At 34.8% G+C, this 25,922-nt stretch overlaps 1 protein-coding gene across 2 annotated transcripts in view; it reads right to left on the bottom strand.

Annotated features, from left to right (window-relative positions):
* The window catches only part of LOC119636534 (proton-coupled amino acid transporter-like protein CG1139), a 39,758-nt gene extending 16,951 nt beyond the window's left edge, over window positions 1–22,807 (bottom strand). The window contains exon 1 of one of the 2 annotated variants that reach the window (XM_038031930.1): window positions 22,785–22,807. The gene's annotated coding sequence lies outside the window, so the exon portion shown is untranslated. Of the gene's footprint in view, window positions 1–5,532; window positions 5,861–22,784 lie in introns of those variants that run through there. The other variant, XM_038031928.1, reaches the window with a different exon arrangement.
* Window positions 22,808–25,922: the final 3,115 nt, after the last annotated feature.

Raw genomic sequence — 25,922 nt, 5'->3', positions numbered from 1 at the left:
TAATTTTCCATTTTTGTTCTGCAATGGTAGGAAGCATCACCTACGCCCACACAAAATGAAAATTCAGCTATTTTCCTTTTTTTTTTGTATCCATCACCGAAGGATAGTAACATTTCGTGAAACACTCAGAACAAGCTTTCAGAGACCCCACAAAGTGTACATATTCTTGATCAGCATATCAAATTCTAAATTGAGCTAAACATGTCTGTCTGTTCATTTGCCTGCCTGCGCAACTGCGTAGCATTTGCTGAAAACATTCTGCCGTTGGCGAAAATGAAGATCTCAACTACAACTTTTGCGAAAGAATTTCGCAGTGACCTTAACTTTTCCGAAGACATATCTCCAACGGCCATACGCTTATGCAACGAAAACTTTTATTTGAAAGATAGAAATAAATCAGCCGCGTACACTCGCTTACATACGTGCATGAAAATGTAGTCCTCTGCGTGTCCATCTGTCCGTCTGTGTAATGTTTGTTGTAAACATTCTCCTGGCCACAAAAATGAAGCTATCGACTTCAAATTTGCACAAGAATTTAGATTTGACCTAAACTTTTCAAAGGCGACGTCTACAACCCCCATATGCCAAAAACTTTTACGTTGAAAGTAGAAAAAATCAGCTGCGCCCCCTCCATATTACAGAGCATGAGAATTTTGTTTTTTTACTTCTACTGTTTTTTTTTTCCAGTAAATGGGTGTAAAAGATTCGATCTCAACCGAGCTTAATTTTCTTATTTATTTATTTTTTTTATTTGTTTAGGTGAAGGCATTAGGCCTGTTAATAACAGGATGTGTATATCAGGTAAGGTGATTATTTTTTAATATAAGTTGTTCTCTTGGGTTCACAGTTGATAGCAATAGTTAGGACGATTTTCAGCAAAACGTGATGCTGCAGGTCTTCTTTATTAGGAGGCAGAGATGTAAAGGTAGTCAGTTAACTCTAGAGTTATTGCCAGAAGATTGATTACAAGCTTTGGATGCCTGTGAATGTTAATTAAACAGTGGGAGAGTTAACAAAAGTAAGTAGTAACAAATAAGAAAATTATATTCGGCAATGATCGAATTTTTTATACCCATCAACGTTATGCTACTTTTTTATAAAAGATTTGTGGAAACTTATATCGTGTACCTGTTGCAGTGTTGTGAACAACGAGCAAGGGAGAGGAAAACTGAAAGTTTTCGCTCTTCTTGTTACATAGCCGAGTGGGCATTGTAGGCGTGTCCTTTGCCCGGTTTGGATCATTTTCAAGTTGTTTTGCAAAAACGGGAAAATGTTTCCACGCATATTACGCTTTTGCGCAGACGGACAGAAGAGTGGTTAAGCAGACGGTCATGCTTAGGTGCATTCAGAATTTTCAATTGGCTAAGATCTTACATACTTTATGGAGTTTTTGAAGCTTGCTGTTGAGCGTTTTAAAGGTATTAAAAAACAATGGAAGTATGGCACACATGGTCAATTCTTACCCAGTTTTGTACAGGCACTACAATATTGTTGTATATGTATTATGAGTAATGGATAAAAAAAAGCACTTTTCTATTTCTTTTTAAAAAAGTAGGTGTTTTTAGTTCACGTGGTATGATAGACGTGTCCTTCCCCTGATTTGGCCCATTTTCAATCCCCAATCTGCGAAGTGCCCATGTTTTTGCTAAATTTAAAGTCGATAACTTGATTTTTGTGCCCCGGAGAATGCTTACAACAAATATTACAGAAATGAACAAAAGGATACATCTAAAACGATTCCGAACTTGATGCTCATCAAGAGTATGTATATATATACTTTGTAGGGTCTCTCAAACTTTTTTCTTGTCATTTGCATATCTCTTGACAACATAACGCATTGTTCGGTGATGGGTATTAAAAGGAATCAAAGTGGATTACAAAGCAAATCCAGCAGATTTGGTAAAGGAAGTCAGCTGTTTGAGAGCATAAAGAATTTCATAAGGGTTATTGTATATGCTGAAAATATAGAAAGGTTATCTAATGATGTCAAGTTTTCTGGATTCAAAATTTAGATGCTCAACTAACTACGCTGTGGTGCATTCATCACGATCGTCTAATGGAATTTCTCAGATAATTTTTTTAGTAGACGTTATCGTACCTGTGATTGCTCGTGAATGTGTTGAATTTTTAAATGTCCCATGTCGTAGACATGACCATGTCACTAATGTATGCAAAAGAATAATAAATTTAATAATCAAAAGTGTGTACAGACATGTAATATTTGAATTAAAAAATCTTCTTCTTCTTCTAGAAATCAGCAACGGAGGAATAATCGGGCAACTGAAAGTTATCTTTCATTTATACCACCAGCTGTTTAGCACAAATAGCTGAAAACCTAAGCGAGAGTTAAATTTTCCATACGCGATTACCAACCAGATGATCTACTGCGCAGAGTAAAGATTACTCAATGTGAGAACTTAAAAACCATGTTCACTGAAGAAATTACATAATAAAGCAGGCGGATAATCATGCAGCTAAAAGCTAGCTTTCGCGTTTTATATTCGGCCGTTTTTGCCAAATGCAGAGAACGCAAAATATTGCTCGCCCGCTAATCTATCATTAATCCGGCCACTAATCTTTACCAAAGACTTCAATAATTAATACCGGAACGATTCGTCTGTTTACTGAACAAACGAGTTACGATTAACCTATGCAATCCGATAAATGGCCGAATAATTCGCTGAAATTGTATCGAACCTTACTTTGCATAGGGTGCTACTAATGTTTTATTGAACAGAATAAGTAACAGATGTACATATAACTGAACAGCAAGAGCAAAAAAGCAGAGATTATAGAAAGCAAAGTCAATACAAAAAAAAAAAAGCAGAAAAACAAATGGATTTTTTCTATTAGGCTTTTCATCTGTAGTTTGATCGTTGTATGTGGTGTAGCTAAGAAGCCATTTGTTCGTTCAACGTTTAGATAACTAATGAAAATATTTGTTTCATAGAACGCTAATATTTCAGATATATTTTTTTTGTTCACGAACATAAATGGTCTTCGATTTTTTTTTAAAAGACCCCACACCCAGATCTCAGTTTTATTCATCACCTGTTGTTTGAAAAAACAAATTGCTTTCATTCAACAAAATTGAGTTTATTAAAGTGGATCCATTTTATGTTCTGGGCTCAAAGCCGCGGTTTATTCTGAATAGCAGGTAAGCAGCGCTGAACTTGATCTCTGGTAGGCAACTAAGGACCAAGCTCCTTCAAACATGTTTTTTTTTATATCTTAAACAAATTTTACTAAGACAAATGTGCAATATTTTAATGGAAGATGTTTTGACATGTTTCTAATGAAGCCATTATGCCATCTCTGTAAAACGACGTCTACTCTATTAATAAATTCCGGACGCCTTACCTCAATCGTGCGCTTGAACAGCTTTAGGTATTAACAATAGAGTCAGTCAGTCATTAATTTGGTCAAGTTGAAGCAGCTCCGGAGCCACGATCCCCTTTCAAGCTCACCCAACGTCAAACTCTATTCGCCTATGCGATATCACTACTGAGCGCATTAACGTCATTCCCAGGCCGCCAACTTTTTCGATTCGATTTTTATATCCTTCGTTAAAAATTCCCAGATGGATATTATAGAAGCTAACGTTTTTGTGGGGAATACACATGATATCTAAGTAACGAGTTGCTTTTTGTACTCAACCTTATCCAGAGGGCTTCCATTCCTTCACTACTCGAAATATGCTTTCACAGTGACGTCATATGATGAAATGCCTCCTCATTGTCTCTTTTCAAACGTGTTATTTTTGGCTTAGAAAAGTTCGTTTTACTAAAGTAATGTTACTTTGAAGTCATATATAACGGGAAAAACGTCGCAAAGTTTTTAACTTGCCTAATAGAAGACACATTTAAATATACTGTAATATTTTCCAGGTTAAGAACAGGATCGATCCTCTTTTACGAAAAAGGGAAAAGTCTGAATGGTCACTTTCTTAGGTAAGTCAATTCTTTTAAGAGATCTACATTATGTTATTTAATGCGTTACAAACGACGGCGACCAAATATATATAATATCATCTGCTTTAGGTTATGTAATGACTCTGCATCTCTTTACTCTTCTAGATCAAATATTTTTTCGCCCCTTAATCAGTAAAGATATAAATAAAATTCTTGAATATCACTCCTTATGCTAACAATGGCTATCAACCTTTGTCTTTATTGAGAGACTGCCCATCATCGAGAGACTGCGGTAAAATCTTTCAAGCTTTAGAGACGCTATAAACCATATAAGCTATTGATCGTTATCAGTTTCTGAATTGATCTACGCATGTCCGTCTCTCCATCTATGGAAGTGTACATGGTAAACGTGGTCACGGCAGCAACAAATAAGATATTGATTTCAGGTTAGTGCAGGAATATTGAAATTCCTTGCGCACTGATTGACTTTGGGAATGGATCAAATCGGTCAAGGAATATGCGCATAAAACAATGTAACAATAGAAAACCTCTGCTAAAAAAAAGTTTGGTTTATTATAGAACATTAAATTCGATCGGAACCGAACCTTTTACACCCAGCATCGTTTAATCCAAAAAAAAAAAAACAAAAGAAGTAAAAGAACAAAATTCTCATGCTCTATAGCAGGGAGTGGGCGCAGTTGATTTCTTTTATTTTCAAAATAAATAAAGCTTTTGTCGTAGAGACTTGTGGGGATTGTAGGCGTGTCCTCTGAAAAGCTTAGGTCAATGCCAAATTCTTTTGCAAATTTGTAGGCGATATCTTCATTGGGAGAATGTTTTTTGCAAATACAACAGGGTTGCGCTGACAGACAGATGAACAGATAGACATGTTTAGATGCATTCCAAATTTAAATTTGACGAAAAATTTACATAGTTTATGGGTTTTTTGAAGCTTGTGGTTGCGCAGACATACAGATGGACAGATAGACATTCTTAGGTGTATTCCGAATTTAAATTTGGCGAAAAATTGTGCGTGTTACGAGGGTATTGAAAAAACAATTAAATTTTGATATACTATAATATTGGATAGGCGTGGTCAAGTTGTTCCATTTTTATACACAAACGCGAGACCATCGCCAATACTACAGTTTATCAGTAATGAGCAAAAAAACAAATTTTTCATTCTTTTTGAAAAACAGAAGTATTTTCAGTTTACCTGGTGCTGTAAGCGGGTTCTTCGACCGATTTGGCCGATTTTCAGTACCAATCTACGTGCAAAAACTTCCAATGGTCCCGTCAAATTTGAAGTTGATAGCTATATTTTTTCGGTCAAGAGAATGTTTAAAACAAACGGACAGATGTACATGCTTAAATCGATTTAGGATTTGATGCTGATCAAGAATATATATATATATATATATATATATATATATATATATAGTTTGTGGGGTTTCTGATGCTTCCTACAAATGCATATATAAAAATCATGAAAACAGCCACACCCACGCTATATTAGAAAGTATTAAAATTTTATTTTTGTTTTTCGAAAGAAATGTGATGACTATAAAGGATTTATAAATATTTCATTTATTTTATTTATTCTTTTTTCTTTTGTATTTACCTTGCGAATTATAAGAACTTCTTTTCGTCTTGTTGTTGTTTTTAATAAATAAATTTGATATTTTTAGCACTTGCTTAGTAAATATTGTTTCCTTTAATTTCGTTCAGCTTGAAATTTCTTTTACATTTTTTTTTTTTTTGTGCTTCTTTTTTTTGCGCGTGTGAACAGTTTACAAAGAACAATTAAGTATAAGTAAAACGACTTTTCTTGTTTTATTTACATTCTTCCGCAACGATTTTGTAATTTGTAATCGTGTAAGATATAAATGATCACTGCTTTAATAACTTTATATAAAGTATTTGTTTATTTATTTATTTATTAATTTTTTTTTTTTGTTTCTTTTGCGCGTTTATATTTATGAAAAAATTTATTCTTAGATATCTTAAAGTTAATTAATTAGTTGTTTTCGTTTCAAGAGAAATTTCAATTATTAAGAAAATTTATTTGTTTTTCTCATTGTAATGCATTTTGACTAATGTTGTAGTTAATCATTTACGTTCAAAATACGTTTCTTGCAATTGTACAAACAAAAAGTTGTTGTTGTAAGAATAACAACACAACAATTGTGTGTTTGATAGAACTAATAATAATAATAATAATAATAATAATAATAATAATACATGCTTGTATACATACAAGTATACATATTAAGTATTATAGTAGTTTACGTATCGTGAACTACGCGCCTTTTTCAGTTATTTGAATTTGAATTGAATTAGCGAACGGAACGATTTAATTCAAGCAGTAGTTACCTGTTTCGCGTACGTTTAGTGACTGATATTAAAGTTGGTTGATTGTTGGTTGTTGCTGTTGCTGATGTCTGATGCAAAAAAATAAATAAATAAAAAAAAAAAAAAATAAAAAAAATATAAAAAAAAAACAAGCTAAAATCCCAAATACAGCAACAACATATAACCAACGTATATCAACAACAGTTTAACTGAGATCACTAAATAATTCTCCTATCGCAATTTATCTGCTCATGCCGACGGACTGTCATGTCTGAGCATCAATATAACCTTTACGGATTTTATGATTAATAAAACTATTGCTTGAATTTAAAATTTTCTTCAAAAAAAAAAAAAAAAAATAAATAAATTCTTAGTCTATCATACGAAATTGTGTTTATTTAAAAAAATAAAGTCAACTTTTTAATATTTGATTATTACGTTTATTTATTAAAATATTGGCAACCATTAAACAATCTATTGTTGTAAAGTCAATATGTTTAGGCAATTATTTCATCAATTTCATGTCATTTTATAGATGATGACAGAATACCAGAATACCAGATGCGTGTATATCTAGAGTTATAGTCACATGCCTTGATAAAGGGTGTCTCGATATAGATTGACTTTTGATACAAATTTCTTCTACTCCTTAATGATTGTTGTTATCTTTATACTTAGGTAGAATATAATGATGCACTAGATCAGGCGACAGCACGCGCATCAAAATTAACCAGAAAGCCTCGCCTAAGATATAATGGCCTGAAAAAGTAACGTAGCCAAGAATAGACATTTCTAACCGCGAAATGCGTCCTCCATGATATTTTAGGTGTTCGCGTCAATAGTGTTCGAGTCAATCGTGCTTTCTAGATTGCCAAGGAGACACCTTTCATGATAATTTAGGTGTTCGAGTCAAGAGTGCATTATAGATTGCTACGGCCTGTATTGATTATTTCAGATGTAACTTGCAAATTATAGCGCGTTTGATTCAGTCCACGTCGCTTCAATTTACTCTTCCCTCTAAATACATGTCAGAGATGCGAAATGTTAGGTATACCATGTTACAATAGCAAGACATATTCGGACTTATTCTCAAAATCGTGTAGCGCACTGTCAACAGATAATTGCAGCTTTTTTAAAACATTTTTCATTTGAAAGCGGACTAATGCGTGAATGCTATATATTGTCTCAAATTGGCGGCGTATATTCATTGGTTTTACATAATTCTTCAAAATATGGAATCTAGGTACTCTGTTGTTGAAGTTTTTCATTGGAGCTCACTATTCAATAAGAAGATTTTGAAAATGTATTCACTTCACTTATTCCTTAAATCCCAGTATTAAATTGGAAGACTTTGAAGAAATGTTCACTTCACTCATTCAGGTGCAGCTGCATTTGTTTGCCCCTTTTGGACCATAAAAGACTTCAAATTTTTCACGATATCGAAAGTTCTAAGCAGTTTTGGTACACCCTGTTCGTGTTTGACGATAACCAATTAAACAATTAAAAATTGTTACACCTTCGGTTCTTAATTACTTTATTATTCCCTTTAATGTTCATTTAATTTATATAATGTCTAAAGAGGCACGCGTTCCATTGAATTATGAATGGAAAGCACAAAACAAAGCAATTTATTATAAACTTTCACTATTACGCTTCAGGAAAGGCGGTCTCTTCTATCTCAATCGCCAACTCATACTATGAACTTCAGTGGGCAATCTCAAGCAAGTTTCTCTTGCCGACTATATAGCTTGCTTTGCTATTGTGCTCAAGAGCAACTTTTGGAAATAGAAAATGTTCTGATTCTGCCCATCAACGCAACTTAAGGCTATATTTGTTTTATTTTTTTCTGCTCGACAATACGCAAACGTACTTGCGTCGAGAAGTACTTTTAATTAAATAGGAGCTTCTGATAAATTGAAATAATAAAAGACTGCAACATAACCTCAAAAAGAGAACAACATAACCTTAAAACGACGCCTTGTTGAAGGACTTTACATTCAATGCTTAGTCTCATGTAATAAACTGAGACGACAAAAGGAATTAAGACAAATGTCGCAACTTCAAAAGACGGCGAACGTTCGACATTAGAGCACTCATATGAAGAGCTTCGCATTCGGTATTACATTTATACCCTTAGCCTTCACATATAATCGCCATTTATTTCTTGCCAATGCATTATGATTGAAAATTCAATTCAAAAAATCGTAATAAATCCATCTAAGCTACAAGATCCCTGGCATCGCCTCTTATTTCTCACAAAAAAGCATTCACTCCATTTAGTTGCATGTTTAACCAAAATTGTTGCAATTTTTCTATACGATTTAAAACATCAAATGAATGAATTAAACAAGAATGCAGTTATGTTCGTTCGGCTTACACCGAATCTTTTATTAGTAAATTTCGATTTACTTCAAGTTGTTCGATTTTTCGATGATTTCTTCTTTAAAAATGTACAGCGGCATAAACGATATGTTAACAAAAGTCTGCCTATTACATAACCTAACTGCAACACAACCTCTATAATACATGATGAGATGGATTTTTTTTTTTAGCGCACAAAAGTAACTGAGGGAACGCGTAATTTTTGTTCTTACATGCCTCATAACATTTGATGAACTTAATATGCCGCTAACGATGGGTATGTGGGTAGCATAAGAAAAAACCCTGATTGAGATATGATTGACTGATTTTTCATGTTGCTGCTGACGTTATTATTAATATTGTTGTTGTATTTGCTGTTGTCACTGATTCGCTTATTTTTGTTTGCGTGTGTGTGTAAAAGTATTTTCCTCCACAATCCATAAGCACGTGTAATTGCTACATTGGATAAGTTGCCTTGATAAATTCTACCAACATATAATGAAATAATAGTTCAACTCTATTCGATTACCTCTCACCTTTTTCAATCTTTATTACCCACCACAACAGTCGGTATAATCATATTTTCAAATGCTTGAGATGCTTACCAAAGGTCATAAGTGAATTACTCTCTTTAAGGGCAAAAATTCTTGACCAGTGTAAATAGCGAGATTAAGTTCAATCATGTCCGTCCATTAAATTGTTTTATTTAAGTTCGGCTATAATTAGCAAACATATGCGCCTTTCATAGGGCCTTTCAACAGGTTATGTCATTTTCGATTTTTCGCTGCTTTTGAAAACGATAAGGAATTTTGGTATACCCAGCAATCCAAGTGACGAGGCTTATTTGTATCTGCTTAAGTACGTAAAGCAGAAAAACTGTCCTATCCGGAGCTATGAGAAGTCAAAAGAAATAATCCCCTCAACTATAGCAACCGAGGACCTAATAAGCTTCTTGCGCTGGAAGGGAAACTCACTTTTCAAAACTACTACTGGTTTAGACGTTACACTGCAATGTTACATGACTCACTTATTCCGCGAATGAGTACGATATTTTTCCGCATGAAGTTGACCCTACGAATTTAGACGACGTTTGTTTTCAGAAGGACATCGCCATACAGGTCATGAAATAACAAAATTATTGCGCGAAAAATTTTAAAACGGCTCCGATAGGTGAAACACTCTTTTCTTTTTATCTTGCATTCGTGCAGCGCTATTTCGTGCTATTCGGTACATGGAACCCCTTTAAGAATGGGATTTTAAACTCCAACATACGGCCTTTTGAAATTAAAGCATTGAATAGTTATCTACGGATTCGGTGTAAACCGAAGACATATTATATTTTCTCAGCTCCCTCTTCCTTCCCTACCACCCAACAACTCTGTTGCCAATAATTCACGTCACCTTACCTTTTCAATCAATGGCATTTACCACTGTGTGAAGACTAAATACTACCTGTACTTGCTCTCTTTCAGGTTACCTTAGACGGCAAGTCTACGTTGCATGTGAAACATAAGCATACATGTATTCAAACAGTTAGCTATCTATCATCTATCTTGCCTTGCAGACCTCTGGTATCCGCTGTTGTGTATGTTATCTTTTGTATTTTCAATTGTTGTTGTTGTTAGTATTGCTGCTGCTGCTGCTGCTGCTATTGCTGATGCTGTTGAAATGGTGTAAGCCATCAGTGGAAAATTTTTGAATGAAAACCTTTTTCTTTTCTAGTAAATCTATCAGGTGTGTTAGCCTCTCTACTGTTTTAGTATTATATATAAAACGCAATAACTTCTATCATCGCCAACAGATTGCTTGTATATTTATACTTGTTTTGCTGTGTAGCAAACAGTGTAGCGGAATGAACTGAAATTTAAAAATTTTGTATTCAATATTATGAGGCGCAAAGTAAATGACAAGATTTTAACAAGAATGTGCAACGCTCTCGACGTGCAGTTGAAAAATAAAAATTAAGAATCATCTTAACGATAAAGGGTACATCGATCGATCACCTGAACCGACTAGAAGAACCGAGAAATCAAGCATAAAGGTTGAATTTAATACCTTTTAAAGATCATATTTTTTAGCGCCTTGACTTGACGAGATCCAGTGACAATTGGAATACTTACGCCCGCTCCGTATGGGCTAAGGCAAGGTCGAATGTTAAAGCGGCGCCAATGCTCTTACGTGTAGTAAGACCTTAAATGACGGCAAGCCAAGGTGTGCTTAATACTTAATGCTTCGGCAAAGGCATGTTCCCAACTGTCGAGATAGAGAAACAAAAAGGAAACACTCTCCTGATAGTTTACAACTATTTTCTAAAGCAGATCGTAACACTTTAAGTATCGCTTGGCTACGTTTGTTTCTACGTCTTCCATGTATTCCCAATCACAAACTGTCACTATTCCTCGACACAGCCTGTTGCCATGCCTTCAGCCCATTATTACTTTTTGGACCCTTAATGATCCGCTTGGGCCATGGTTTCCTAACTAAAGTGACTATAATAAACGAAGAACTAGGGGAATAAGACGGAACTTTTCCTGGCCGGGGAGAGTCAGGCCTCCGTTACGATGCTATAATTTTCCCAATTACGCATTGTAGGCTTCCAGCGCGGATTCAAAGGCTTTGAATACCTGAACCTTCGTATGAGTGATTACTGTAAGTAATCGCCGACTATCAGCACTTATACTTCTACTAATCACGATATAACTTTGATTCATTTATTTTTTTAAAAAGCATTACCGTGTTTGGCTGCACCCTTTGAACTTAAGTGACTCATTTAGTTGTCGATCAATCTCAAAACGTAAATATTTTGGTTGAAACAAATGTATTCCGTTGTAATTCAATTTATGGAATTTTCTTTTGTTTGACTATTTACTACCTTTTCGTCGATATTATTGAATTAGTCAGCGGTTTGCCTTACTCTTGCTTATCATCCTTATCGTCCATCGTCAAAGTGGAGAAAACCACCACAACTTGTTGAGTTTTTTCTTATGACTTCGAAGCTTATAATTTTTAACCAAAGCCTATCATTAATTTGGAATCTGTTCGGCTCCTATAAATGTAACACCCTATACTCATCATAAGATAAAGCTACATGCAAAGTGAAAGAATGTCGATTTATATCGCTTCGATATTTCCTTGATTCTTAGCATTCGTAATTCCTCTTCAAAAAAACGTTTCCCTGACATGTCTTATTATAAAGCATTATAAAGCATTCAGTTTTTCAAAGAAAAATAATTGTACATAGCGTACTGGATTGTTGGTGCGGCCATGCAAAGACCTATAAGAAAAGTAAAAGAGCAAATAGCAAAATAGCAAATAGACAAAGTCAAATATGCCAATGAAATGTGTTTTAAAAGAACATTTGCTCGTGAAAAGTCTTTGTCTGCGAAGTGAAAATCGAATACAAGATCCATACAAAAGCCGTTCAAATGAATCATTTCAAGTTTTTGGGGAAACATCTAACCTTTTATTAACGATTGCAACAACTTCAAATAGCATCATATGCCATTCAAATATTTAAAGACTTAGTTGAGGAACGGACTCTCAGAATTGAGCCTTGAGAAATCATTTTGCCCGACCACAAACTGAAGGTAGGAATGAATATGCTTTTTACTCATTGACTAACAATTGAAAGCTTTCCTTAATTTTCGCTTTATAGACTGTCAAGAGTGCATATAAAATGAATAATGGTTGCCCTAGCTTTTGTTGAACCTCTTGATTATACTCTTATCATATACAGTTTGCATATTCTTCACCACTTGTGGTACAGAGTATATTAAGTTAGTGTGGATATATGTAACACGTAAAAGGGCTTAAGATGGAACCATCTTTTATTATACCGATCGGTTCAAAATCATAATCTGAATTAATCTGATCCCGTCTGTTTGTCTGCCGTCTATCCATGTAAACTTCTGTTCAAGCTATAGGTCGCAATTTTGATGAAAATTGGTAGAGCGACCTGTTTTGATCCAAGGATGAATGCTATTGAAAATGGTTCGTATCAATACACTTTCCATATAACGCCTCCCTATAATGCCTTATTTTGAGAAGTCGTTATAAAAAAAAATTTCAATTTTCAATATCTGTCGGCAAAAGTGACTTAGTAGTGGTATTTTTGGCATTCCAAATTGGTATTGAAACTTTAGACCAGCTGGGGCAATTCTTTGAACCCGCTTTCATACAATCTTTCTTACAGAAACGAAAGCTCTATATGGTAAAGAGGTCAAAATCCCAATACTTCATGGTGAAAATTGGCTGATAATACTAAATTGACAAAGAGATTCACCTTACCGAATTTGGACCACATAGGTCTAGTTTTTGGATACTACCGCATGTCAAAAAAGCCCAATTGTTAATTTCTTTGTGATGAATATTTCCTCATAACAGTAATTAAATAAAAAAATTATGTGGACCTAATATGAACAGCATGGGTCTATTTCTTACCCCTCTCCTTATGAGATATCCCGTGATATCTTAATAATTCGTAGGAGTTGTTTCAACAAGAAAAAATTACCGGCAGACAATTTGGAGCGCATAGGTCTATTTTTTCGGACGCCCACTTGTGTAGGCGCTATCACAAAACGCAAACTCTTATATGGAGGGAAAATTTAATCTTCCAATATGCACGCTTTGCGAGAAAATAATGTGTAGTTTTTGGTGTGTTATTACCAAAATAAGCAAATAAATGTACAAGGCGAAGTGGTGTAGGGTATGTAGGGGTCGGCATCGCCCGACTATAATGTTCTTACTTGTTTCATTTTCGTGCATCCTAAGAAAGTAATTTTTGATCTATCTAAGATTGTGTGTCGGCCTAGACATATTCGCTCGGTAAAAGACCTCTTGCGTTTTCACAGAGTCAAATGGAGAAATTCAGCTACAAAATTGAAAAAAAGATAATAATTAGGTTATCATCAATACTTAATAATAGTTGATTATTTACGATTTAAAAGAAATATTTATCATTTAAATTTATTCATTTAAAAACGAGTTAAAACGTTATACTCGGACAAGGCCGGGTGCTCTACACTACTTCGCCTTGTATAAGTCTTCACCTACCTTTGTCACAAATTATCAAAAATTTACACTTTGCACTCAACATTTACGAAAATTCTTACGTGAGCTAGAGTTCGAAGTGCAGACCTATGTATAGTTACGACACGTCACTGTAAATACATAAATTTTTCAGTTACTAGTTTCTACCAACTTTTTTCATAAAGTACAAGAAATTGGACCTTACTGTTATAAAAAAAAGAAAAACATACCTTTAGTGAAAAAATTTATATGGAAGATTTAAAAAAAATGGCTCGGTCCCGCCCTAATTTTTCACATTCATTCACTAAAAAGCTATTTAAAGTGGTCCGATCAAAATCTATTGTCAATAGCTTTCGTCTTCGGTTGAATACATAACAATATATCGGATCAGAGAAAGAGATATCAAATTCTTCTAGGTATCGCATACATCCGCACAAGCCTAATATCGTATATCTGCATAATCAGTGCAAAAGAAGTCGTCTTTCTCAAAAAAAAAAAAAATGTAACAGTTTTTTTTTAAGATAATGATTATGCAAAACCCAACCAGACTCGCGGCTTAAATATAAACCAGCTTTTAAGGTTTTCACTAGAACAGGGTCACGACGTCTTAGAGACAATAAAAATTAAGCGAAATATTCTTTTTTATTATATAAAATTTTATTTAAATAAAACATATTGATAATGACATAACACTACGTATATGTATGTAAGCAAGCATATCTGATGAATATTGGCCAAGGCTGCGTACATATGTGCGTGGAGGTTAACTTTCGATATATTCAATTATTTTACAATGCTTATCAAATGACTTTCAAATAAAATAGCATTAACATTAAAGATCAGGTTAGACTCTCGTCATATCGTCCGTCACCTCGCTCAGTGCTGGATTTAAGTAAGTCTTTAATTTAAATGATATAAGCATCGTTTCTATTTAATTCCGCTATGCGAACAATTTCTTTTGGTATAATAAATTAATTGCTAGTTTCTAGTCATAAGTGCAATCTTAGTTATTTTATATGCAGATCATGTATAAAGGTTAAACAAATATTATTAACCGATATGGCAGTGGGTTTTTTTCTATATGCTAAAGATTTTTTTTTGCTTTTTTTTTTTTTTTTTACTTTTACTCATGCACTTAATGAGATGCAATTTCATTTTTTTATCTCCCGCTTACTGTAGAATGGAGATATATTAATTTCATCGCATTGTTAGTAACATTCAAATATCGGCTTCGGAAACTCTGCAACGTAAATAATGGGTGATACAAAAGATCGCCGTAGTTTTTCGGTCAAATGGTTCGAAACTGTCAAGTGGTTGATTATTAGTACGTCCGCTATTTCGTGACACGTTGCGTGCCGGTCTTGCAAAATTTCATCGACTTTTTCAGTGACTGGCCGAACAAAACAAGGTGCGTCTTTGACATCGAGCAAAACAACTCCTACATCTTTTGTTCACTCACAGCATTCTAACAGAAATTTTTCGGCATTTTTTTAGAGTAAAAAAGCATCACATAGCGTATTTCATCAGATATATTTTCAAATCAATGTAACTTTTGGCACGAGCAGAGAATTAGAAAATTATCTGCACAAAAAATGTCACCTTTCAAACGCATGTTCGTTTGAGACAATCAAGTGAGTATCGCACGATATATAGGCATCAACACTATCTAGTGTCAAAAAAACCGCGGAGACCTTTTATATCACCTATTACATATCCGTATATATATTGAATGCTCTTGGTTTTTCTCTGACGCTCTCTTCTTAAAACACTCACCCCGAAAAAATTAGAGCAGAAACCTGAAATTTCGTCGTTCTTGGCTTAGACTCATAAATCACAATCAGAATGCAAATAATCTATGCGGGAGAGCAACAACTTCTTTAACAAGATTTTTCATCTCTTGCCAAATACAAACCTTTACCTAACCGATTCTGAAAGCTCTAATTACCTAACTATCAAGCTTCCAATTACGTAAAAGTTGTACAACTTTTTTAAAATTATCAGGTTAAATATCGAATGTAAAACTCTTGCCCCAAGACGAGAATAGTTTTTTTGCTTGATGGCTTGAATCACAATAATCGTTACAACATTTCTTTCGTTAGTCATGGTATTCAGTCGATCGGAACGCATGGCCCGGCAAAAGTTTTATTTTAAATCTTATTTAGATTCTTAAATGTTTACCGGATTATTCATTTTCAAACCTAATCTAAAACAGTTATGAACCTAAACTAACCTGTGGATGGGCGTACAGACGACGATTCGATATTACATTCATAGCTGATTCGAGAAATCCCTTACTCGTATTTTCTAAATCTTGCAGTAAAACTACAAATCTAATAAACCGTTATCCCAAGGTGGCTGACGACAAACGCGCGCGGGCAAATTACTTTGCGTACATACGATATTGTTTGCCATTGGAATTTTTCCCACATGAAAAATTTGACTATTTTACAATTTCAATTATTTTTTAAAGAGAACAAAAAAAAACACTTAATTGTGGTAATTAAATAAAAATCAAAGCAGAAAAATGGGTGTGTTATGACCTCTAAATAATATACGAGCTGTGAAATTGAAAAGAAAAGCAGAAATCATAGACGGCTTAGCGAGAGCCTTTTTTGATAACCTTTACATACATTGTCTGTCTTTTAATAAAAATATATTTAACTTGGTATTGCTTTCGCTAATTTTTATTTAACGCTCGATTCGCGGAACCAATCGATTTGACGAGTTTTTCATTTTAAAAATTTAGCATAAAGAAGTCGACATCTTTAAATATTAGACATCTGTTTTTGATGGTATAATGCAGCAACCATATATATATATTCCAAATATGTATATAATATATTTATAAGTATATATATGTAGATATACTCCATTTTTCTCGCACACACCAACTTTTATTTACTTACTTCCCTTTTATTCTAGCGCATTGTCAAAGATTAAATCCATATTTTGAAAGAAGATGAAAGTGACCCTAATGACCCTAATGAATATCCTGGGTCATAGGTTTTCGAAAAATATCTTTTATAGACGAAAATATGAAAAAGTTGTCAGTGTTTTTTGCATTTTTTTCATTTTCTTCTGCATTGTTTGCGTGCCTTTAAACTGATCACGCCCATTTTTTTACCTGCAATCCTTAATCGATCAAAAAATGCTTTTGATAAATTTCAGCTTCCTACATTCATATTTGCAAAATTTACGCACCAGATTAACAGGTTTTCATAAATCTAAGGTTAGAATATCCGCGCATAGTAGACTATGTGGCAGCCAGGGGCCACAGCTCAATAGTTTGAATTATAAACTCCCCATACAGGGGAAGAGCTTACAGCTGCGGATAAAATGTGAAATTTTCTTACAATCGAATGAACGATATCCAGAGCTATAAACCGGTTTCATTTTTCGCTTAATTTATTTGAGGTTATGTCGTGAGATTTCTTTCCGCTACTACGGTGTTTCAACTGGTCACTGTCGCCTGTTTAATCATTCGGAATATTATATGTTTTAATAAGATTTTTTAAATTGCACAAGTATTTAGTTAAAATTCAAGTGCGTTAACGCATACTTTCCTCTATTAAATCCCTCCGATAAACATATGATCAGGAGTGTCATTAAAATAGTGGATGTTCACCCTTTGGGTATTAAATGCGGTGATGGGTCTAAGAGAAGTGAAACTGGTGAGAATGTGAAAATGGATAAGAAATGGTCGAACCCTGTGGGATGTGTACTCCACCGATCAACGTTCTGCCTTTACCGTCTTAGCATTCACTATAGCTGCGATCGTAATTAAATTATGTTCTGCCCAAATGACAGTTGAAACGCGGGTATACCAATCATATAATCATTGTTCTTAACTACTTGTCTGCGCTATTGCCCCTGTGTTTAATATTTAGCTCCCAATGTGCTTCTCTTAATAAAAAACTGCAAGGAATGAGGAAAGAGATTAGTGTCCACTAAAGTTTAAAGAACTATACGTTAGTTAGTAACTAAGTAAAGAGTACTTATTTTGAAAGATCGTTTCCATTCAAACAAGAGCATCATATGTATGAACTTTAGAGCACATCGAGGAAAGAAACGATTACTACCGTAAAGTGATTATCACAGCAATGAGATTAATTTTTGACCTAATTGTTTCGTTTGTTCAGTTCATTTACTGCGTTTGGTCAGGCGAAACTTTACAAATGCTGAATTGTATGCTTGACTTGTATACCTCTTCACATGTTGAGAGACACCATCAGGCTAGTTTTTCGGGACAAATAAATTTCAACTTTTTAAAATATACAGAAAAAATGCATTGCAGACAGAGTGACAGAAATTAACATTCCTGAGAATTCATTCACACTTACATATATACTGCATAACACCATAGCTTATATACCGCTAGAGTCCTGTTACGTCTTAACAAAGAACGGCTCCGTGAAGCTTTGAATTTTGGTGACCGTTTTTTGCCGAATGGAAAAAGTGAATCTCTCTCTCTCTCTCTCTCTCTCCCTCTCTCTCTTTCTCTTTCTCTTTCGCTCTCTCTATTTTTCAGACCCATTAACCGAAAGAAGGATACATTTTTTAAAAAGAAAGGAGATTAAGGATCATTCGTGCCACTAGAAACTACATAACTGCTGCATTTCTGGCACATGAAAGGATTATAGCAAATGCAACAAAATGGCGGACAACTAACTAAGGACAACTTTATTCTTTCTTAGATTTTTAATAATAATATTTAAACGCATGTACTTGACTAATTTCTAAAGTCAATCTAACGACAGCAAAATCGTGTATTATATGAACAAGGTGAACAGACAAGGTGCTTCCGAATATCGTCACCTATACGTTACGAATATTTAACAAACCTTATAGGACTTTTATGGTGGATATAGTGAAACATAGTTACACGAAGAATAAAAAATAAATATGTATATAGGTACGTATGTAATTTGCTTCCCCAATAATTAAACAATTACGTTTTGTTTACTGCAGCTGCAACTGTATAGTGTGTAGTAAGATGGAATCATGAAATTATTGTAAATTAATTAGTTTTGCATTTAAATTGAATATAAATATTTTTCGTTTAATTAATTTATTCTAACTGTTGTCATATATATGACATGTCATAAAATTTTAAATGGTCACAGCGGGCGGCAAATTAAATTTGCCAAAGGTTAGCAACGAGCTTCGCTACAAACAATTTCTAAAAGTATAAATGGGGCGAAGTTTACGATGAAGCGTTCAACGCTTCACGTATCTTATCTCCCCTAGATAACTCTGACCAATGTGTGTGTAAATGTTGATTTGTAGAACCATAAATGACAACTTCTTTATAATTGATGATATTCCTCATGATCCTTTAATCTTGGTATATATTTCATAATATCTATTATAGAAAGTATGTTGGCGAACTCTTATCCATTTGAAATTTGATCTGTTGTCATCAATTAAGAACGTACTTGCAAGTTTTGCTAACGTGATCCTACCTGGCCAAGAGCACACGTAGTTAGTGGGGGAAAACAAGTTTGATACGCTCTTATTCTACTCGGGGGTATACGAACTAATATAAAACTAGATAGTGATGACTTTCCTAATCAGTTGTAGGGCTTTGAAGAGACGCCATAAATTGTTTCATTGTACATTGCACGTTTGTATTATCTTTAATCGTGTCTTCATTAACAGTCAGTCAGGTTCCAGTGCGCGTTACTAAACGTATACATAACGACACCATTTTATAGAACAGAAGCCTTTTGCTGAACTAGGTATTCGTAAATTTGAGCACAATTTCGAAGGACATTCAGATAGAGGCAAATTTCGATCGAATGTTTGGTATAAAAGAAGCCGCATCCACAGAGAGTGACATGGCTGATGCGGTTAGACATGTTAGACATGTCAGAATTCGAAAGGCTTAGCCTATACTAATGATTTTGTGTGGGCTTAGGTACATGTGGCAAAGGGACTTGGCTGAATAAATTACGCTACTGAAGGTGATAAGCGATGCCTATTGCTCTATAAACTTTCGTGTAAATATTTTTATGGCAAATCTTATTTATCGTCTATGGTGGGGAGATAAACTATGCTTTGATGGGTAGCATAGATGTACCGAAACTCTCACCTCCCAGTGGTGATCCCCGGGCAACGGCTTCGGCCGGCTAAGAAGAGTTTAAGGTTTTGGGCTGCTAACTCGGCGACGAGTTTCTGAGAGATGGTGGAGGGGTTGGCTGGAAGAAGAGCTCTTCACTCAATAGCTGGTTACTACCGAGGAAATATATGAATGAATGGTTTTTAAGTACGTTGAAGGTAGTAATCTAGCGAGTGCATGGTAGTTTACTCTGCCATGTCAGTGCAATACCCGAGACCTATATATTTCAAGAAAAGTAGTTCACTGGTGCCGGCAACCAGGAAAGTATGGAGAATCCGAAGCAAGTACGGTTGTTTTAACATCCGCCCAAAGTATGCCTAAGGCTTTGTAAAACAAACTGAGAGCCACGGGGGTCAGGAGGCTCGCCTCGCAAAGCCACTTATGCTTGCGGGTGTATGATGGACTTTGTCCTTAAAATCGTAATGAATAAATTAATTATACTATTAATGCAAAAAGGAATTGACGGACGGCCTTCCCTTTGGCCGATTAATAGAAGATATCTGGCAAATTAATTTAATACATGCAAAAATGAAAAAAGGGATATGACAGAAAGGTTTTTCCCCTTTTACCTATTTTTACTTTTGAACACATGTCACGGATGCCTGCGGGTAATGGTGGTAATTGATCAACAGCACAGTGGAAGCCTTATGGCGGAAGCTAGCGTTGATCAATTTGTGAGTCCTGACTGCTTGGGTGCGGCCCTTCGGGGAGTACTCGTGGTGGTTGTGGTTGGCGAGCTCCTAGCTAAAATGGAACAATTGAGTGCAGCTAGGCCTCGCCATTAACCAGAGTGGGGTTTATTGTTCCATACACAATAAACTGTTCTGGACTCTGGTGCTGTTTAGGCCACTACTCTGTGGGGATTGTCTAACTCGCCAGGGGGCGTAGTACGCTTAAAGCGGCTTGGGCCACCGTGGGGTTAAGCCTTTCAGGCAGGAACCCACGTTAGACCCTTGCCACAAATTATCGTCTTTGGTAACGAGAGTCACTATACGGCTGCACTCGTTTTTTACAGTTATATTTTTAAATAATAATTAACGAAGGAAGAAGAGTTTACTGACTCAGAAATCTTTCTCATTCCAAATGAAAAGATTGCATAAATATTTTTGGGCTGAGTTATTTTTATACCCACTAGCGAAAAATGAAGGTATACTCAGTTTGTCATAATGTTTGTAATGCCCCCAACAAATGTTTCAGAGACCTCGTAAAATTCTGAATCGATCTAGCCATGTCTGTCCGTCGGTGCCTATGTGTGGATGTTTGATGTTGATACTCACCCATACCAAACAAGGTTAAAAGGTATTCAATTTTTTTTTAACTCTCTCTACTTATTACTCATAAGACAGATATGATAAAACGTTGAAAATTATTTTGTATATTCGATGCGTGACACATTGTCTTTAATCCTAAGAGTACATGAATTTTTATTTTAAATTTAAAAAAATCGTTTCTTATACGAATTTAGTCAGTCATAAGTTACGTAAAAAATAATTTTAAAAATCCAGGTGATGATAATATTGAGTATTTATTTTAGGAAATAATTGTATGCAAACTTTCGACAACAACATGCATTTATTACTAAAATTATTGTAAAGGTAAACAAGTGGTCATGCATTTAGCAAAGCAACCTTGCCTTTGATGTACTCCGTCCGTGAAAAATCTTTACAAACTGGAAGTTTGCATCTATTTTCAGCATTTTTTTTCATTATAGCCCTTGTATTGGCGGAACCTCGGCTTTGTGGGACCTCGGTGTTTTTTAACTTCTACCTCCCTTTCTAGATTACGGCGCACATCTCCTTTATTCCCATCATACTTTTTATACGAGCATAACCGCTCTGCAAGTTCCGGTCTATAATCACCTAATGTAAGATTTAGGTTGTTCGCTTTATACTACACTATTTAATACACCACTTGCGAATTTGATTCTGATTGATTCTTATCCTACACCTACCCAAAGCATATCCATATCCAGATGGTGTACACAAAATAAAGAACTTAAAATCCCGTTTTTGGGCGCTATTGCGTAAGTATTGTTTCATAAAGAGAGTTCCTTAGTAAAAGGCGCTTGCTCACACACACACATACACATGCCTATAGGGAGCCTCTGCCACGCTCACAAGCAATTTATTCAAGTGCTCCACAACCGGTCTTGTTTTATAAAGACTGCCATGCTTTGGGTGCCCAACGGGCTTGAGCTGTGCACTACCACGGAAATGAATTACGGATCTTATTTTCCCAAACCTATGTACCATCATTGTCTGTTGTATATAATCAAAACCATATTTGCCCCAGTAGGCGTTAGGAGTTGGGTAGTGCTACAGAAACATGATACCTAGAAATTGACGGATTTTAGCAGGATTAACAGGAGATGGGAGGAAGGACATTTTGGGGGCATTTTTTGCTGATGTCCAAATTTGCTTGTTCGACAATGACAGTCGATATATATTAATTCGAAAAAAATTAGAATAGGTTTTCAGGGGTAGCTAGCTAATCGAGGGAATGTGTTCTTCCCTGTAAGGTTCCTACTTTGTTGCCTCAAAATTGCAAAATCAAGAATAGTTAAGTAAGCCATTTTCATTGTTTTTCATCATCATCATCGTTACTGTCCTCTAACGATGAAAATCAATATCGTTTAGGTCACCCGTAATCTCGGGTATGGGTTTCTTAGAAAAGCGACCAGTTTTCATGAAAACTCAACCCATCAAATGCTGCATTTTCGTAACATTATTTACGTGACAAACGCATAATGGAGATGTTTGGACGAATGCAGTAAATAAATAAAGAAATTTTTTTCTAGTAAGTTCAAAAATCGGAAATATCTCCCGAAGTGAAACACCGATCTTTATCACCCATCACATGTAAATGTCAAAAAAAGATATAAATTATTCTTAAGTTACAGTAGAAAGAGTATTGTACACTGTATACATTTTCTATACGAAAGACAACGAGGTGCGTCACAAATAAACATATCTCGTATGTAAATAAATTCGTCTAAAACCATCCTTAATACTCACCTGGCAATAGTAACTTCCAATACCCACTTTATCTTGCCGCAACGTGATAGATGAAAAGTTTCTTTTTATACAAGAATTTCACTTTCTTTCTTCTTAATAATTGCTACAGTGTTTTAACTTTCCTTTTTTAAAAGAATAATCCAAAGAAATGTCGCTTTTCATATATGAATTGCGTCTCGGAAATGGAACACTTTTATGGAAAGGTTTTTTCGCGCACTAAAGGATTACTCGTAGAGTTTTGTCTACATGGCGATCCAATTGAATTGATTTATTATACCCTACACCACTTTCGACACAAGAATGTATTAATGAAATGAAATGAGATGGATGCATCTTATAGTATAGCTATCGATTCAGAGTCACTGAATCCGAATAAACCTGTCTGTCCGTCTGTCCACTCGTACGATCTCAATTTTCAAGATATTTTTATTAAGAATGAAAGAAAGTTTACATAATTTAAAGCATTTCTCCTGAACTTTATTTCACACACTTTAGAATCTTGTAGTGTTTGCTGCAACTCTGTTTTATAATTGCGAGTAAGATTAGTGAATGAAGTTAAACTAACAGTTTGAATGAAAACTGGTACACCGTCATGGTGAACGCTATTGAAAATGATTCGGAAAGGACAACCCATATAATGCCGCAGATCAGTCCACCATCGACCATTTCCAATAAATGGCCTTATTTGAATAACTGCATCAAATGAAGTGGTGTAAGGTGATGATGGGTCTGCAGTACCCGTTTTCCTTTACAATATACTCAAGCAATATCAGCTTAATGATCTTAAAGTGAACAGAAAACCACTGCAATTTTCCGATAATAATTTTCTATAAACGTCTGCCTTAAACCGGTTTGTTTTGATTCTTCTTCTTCATTTTTTTCTTTACAAAAATTAAACTTGAAAATATTTTACTACTTCCGGAAAAAATTTCGATAAGTTCAGTGTCAGATAGATTGTTCCGCGTAAATGAATTGTACATCAAAATAAGCACACGTACACAACGTACACAACGTATGACTGCACATATTCGTACGTGACATGAGCGGCATTACGTACAAATTAAATGATGTTAAAAGGCAAATAAACTCTAATTTTAAAATCATTTGGAAATAATTTACATTCTATGCTTAACGAATAATAATAACAATGAAAATGTATAGTCATGTACATCATTTTAATATCAGTTCAAAGCTATCTTCATGGGAATACATCCACAGACATATAGAAAATGCAAGATGAATTATTAATTAAAACCTTAAAATATAAACAATGTATTAATATTGATTTCCTTTTTTTTTTTTTGTGAACCCTTAACCTTTGCTTATTCCGATATGTACCGGTTTCTAAGAATTCGGGAATTAGAATGTAAAATATATTTTCTAGCAGCAATAGCTTCGATTAATTCTTAACTAGATACGATACGAAAATCTAACCCAATAAGCGCGTTATTGTTCTTCAAACACCGCCATTATTTCTATAAATCGCTTCGCTTGCACTAATTAATCTCCAACATGTTTAGTCTGGCTTAATATGCCAGAACATATGCCTGGACCGAGTAAACTGCGTTATTTGTATTTGTAGTGATCTTAAAAGCTATTACGAAAGGCCGATCATATCGTATAATAACAACTAAGAAAGGTAAAAATCGGTCGGGATCGAATCTTTTATACTCATCACCGTTTGTTTTACCCCAAGAAAAACAAAAAAATTAAAAGAACAAAATTCTCATGCTCTACAATAAGGAGTGTGCGCAGCTAATTTCTTCTATTTTCCAAATAAAAGATTTTGCCGTATAGGCGTGTAGACGATGTGTGCGTGTAGGCGTATCCTTTGAAAAGTTTAGGTCAATTCCAAATTCTTTTGCAAATCTGTAGGCAATGTTTTCATTTTCGCTTACGGGGGAATGTTTGCCACAAATATTACAAGCTGGCACAAACAGACAATTGGACAGACGAATAGGTGCACAGGTTTCGGTATATGCCAAATTTAATACTGGCCAAGAATTTGTATACTTTGTGGGGTTTTTAAAGCCTGTTGCTGCGCGTTATGCAGGCATTGAAAAACTAATTCAATTTGGATGCGCTATAATATTGGATAGGGGTAGCGAATTATTTCCATTTTTCTACGCAGACGTTTTTATATATGTATTTGCTACGGTTTATGAGTAATAAGCAAAAAATCAATTTTTCGTTCTCTTTGAAAAACAGTGGTGTTCTCAGTTTATGTGATCCTGTGGGCGTGTCCTTCGACCGATTTGGCCCATTTTCAATACCAAATGGCGTGCATGAACTTTGAATCTTTGAAATTTGAAGTCGATAGCTTCATTTTTGCGGGCAGGAGAATGTTTACAGTAGACATGTTTACAGACAGACAGTCAAACGGACGTACTTAAATCGATCTGATCAAGAATATATATGCTTTGGAGTCTCTGATGCTTCCTTCTGGGCGTTGCAAACGTTTTGATAAAATGAATATACCTCTCATCCTTCGGTGATGACTATAAAAATATGTCGGATATGACGGATATGTGATGATTGAGTTCTTTAAGAGTTTAAAGAGCGAGTTCAACAATTGAATGTTAGACTTTAGATAAGTTGATATACAATTTGTGTTTGGAAACCAGAGGCAAGAAGACTTCAAAAGAACCAAACGAAAATATTCTTCAGTTTATCGCTCAATAATTTCGGATTAATCGTTGTCCACTACGGTCATAGCATGAAGTGTTGCAAATTGTTAATATGCATTTTTTCCAAATATTATTTGTTACGGACAATCAAAATTTTTTATTGACGTTACACGGTCACGATAAAACAATAACTTGGCTTAATAGTTTAGTTCGAACCAACGAAAGTAATAAAAAATTACAAATTAATACAAAAAAGTTGCCCGTACTAACGAAAGAAAGGCAAATCGACAAAGGCAACATAATTTCGCCTTGACAAACTTTCAGTCGACGGAAGTTTTCTTTTTTTTGGACTTAGACTTGCATTCAAAGATGAAAATGGCGGAGCTAAACAAAACTTAATAAACTTTCGTGCAATTAACGAAGTAGATTCGTCGGTGCGAGAGATCCGCGTACGTTTATCCAATTACAGATATATCTTATACTTTGGCACTGGCACAATCGCAGCCACGCT

The sequence above is a fragment of the Glossina fuscipes genome, unplaced genomic scaffold (assembly GCF_014805625.2).
Source record: "Glossina fuscipes isolate IAEA_lab_2018 unplaced genomic scaffold, Yale_Gfus_2 28, whole genome shotgun sequence".
In the NCBI taxonomy this organism is placed as follows: domain Eukaryota; kingdom Metazoa; phylum Arthropoda; class Insecta; order Diptera; family Glossinidae; genus Glossina; species Glossina fuscipes.
The sequence above is the reverse complement of the archived record's forward strand: the minus strand, read 5'-3'. Positions and strand labels throughout refer to the sequence as shown.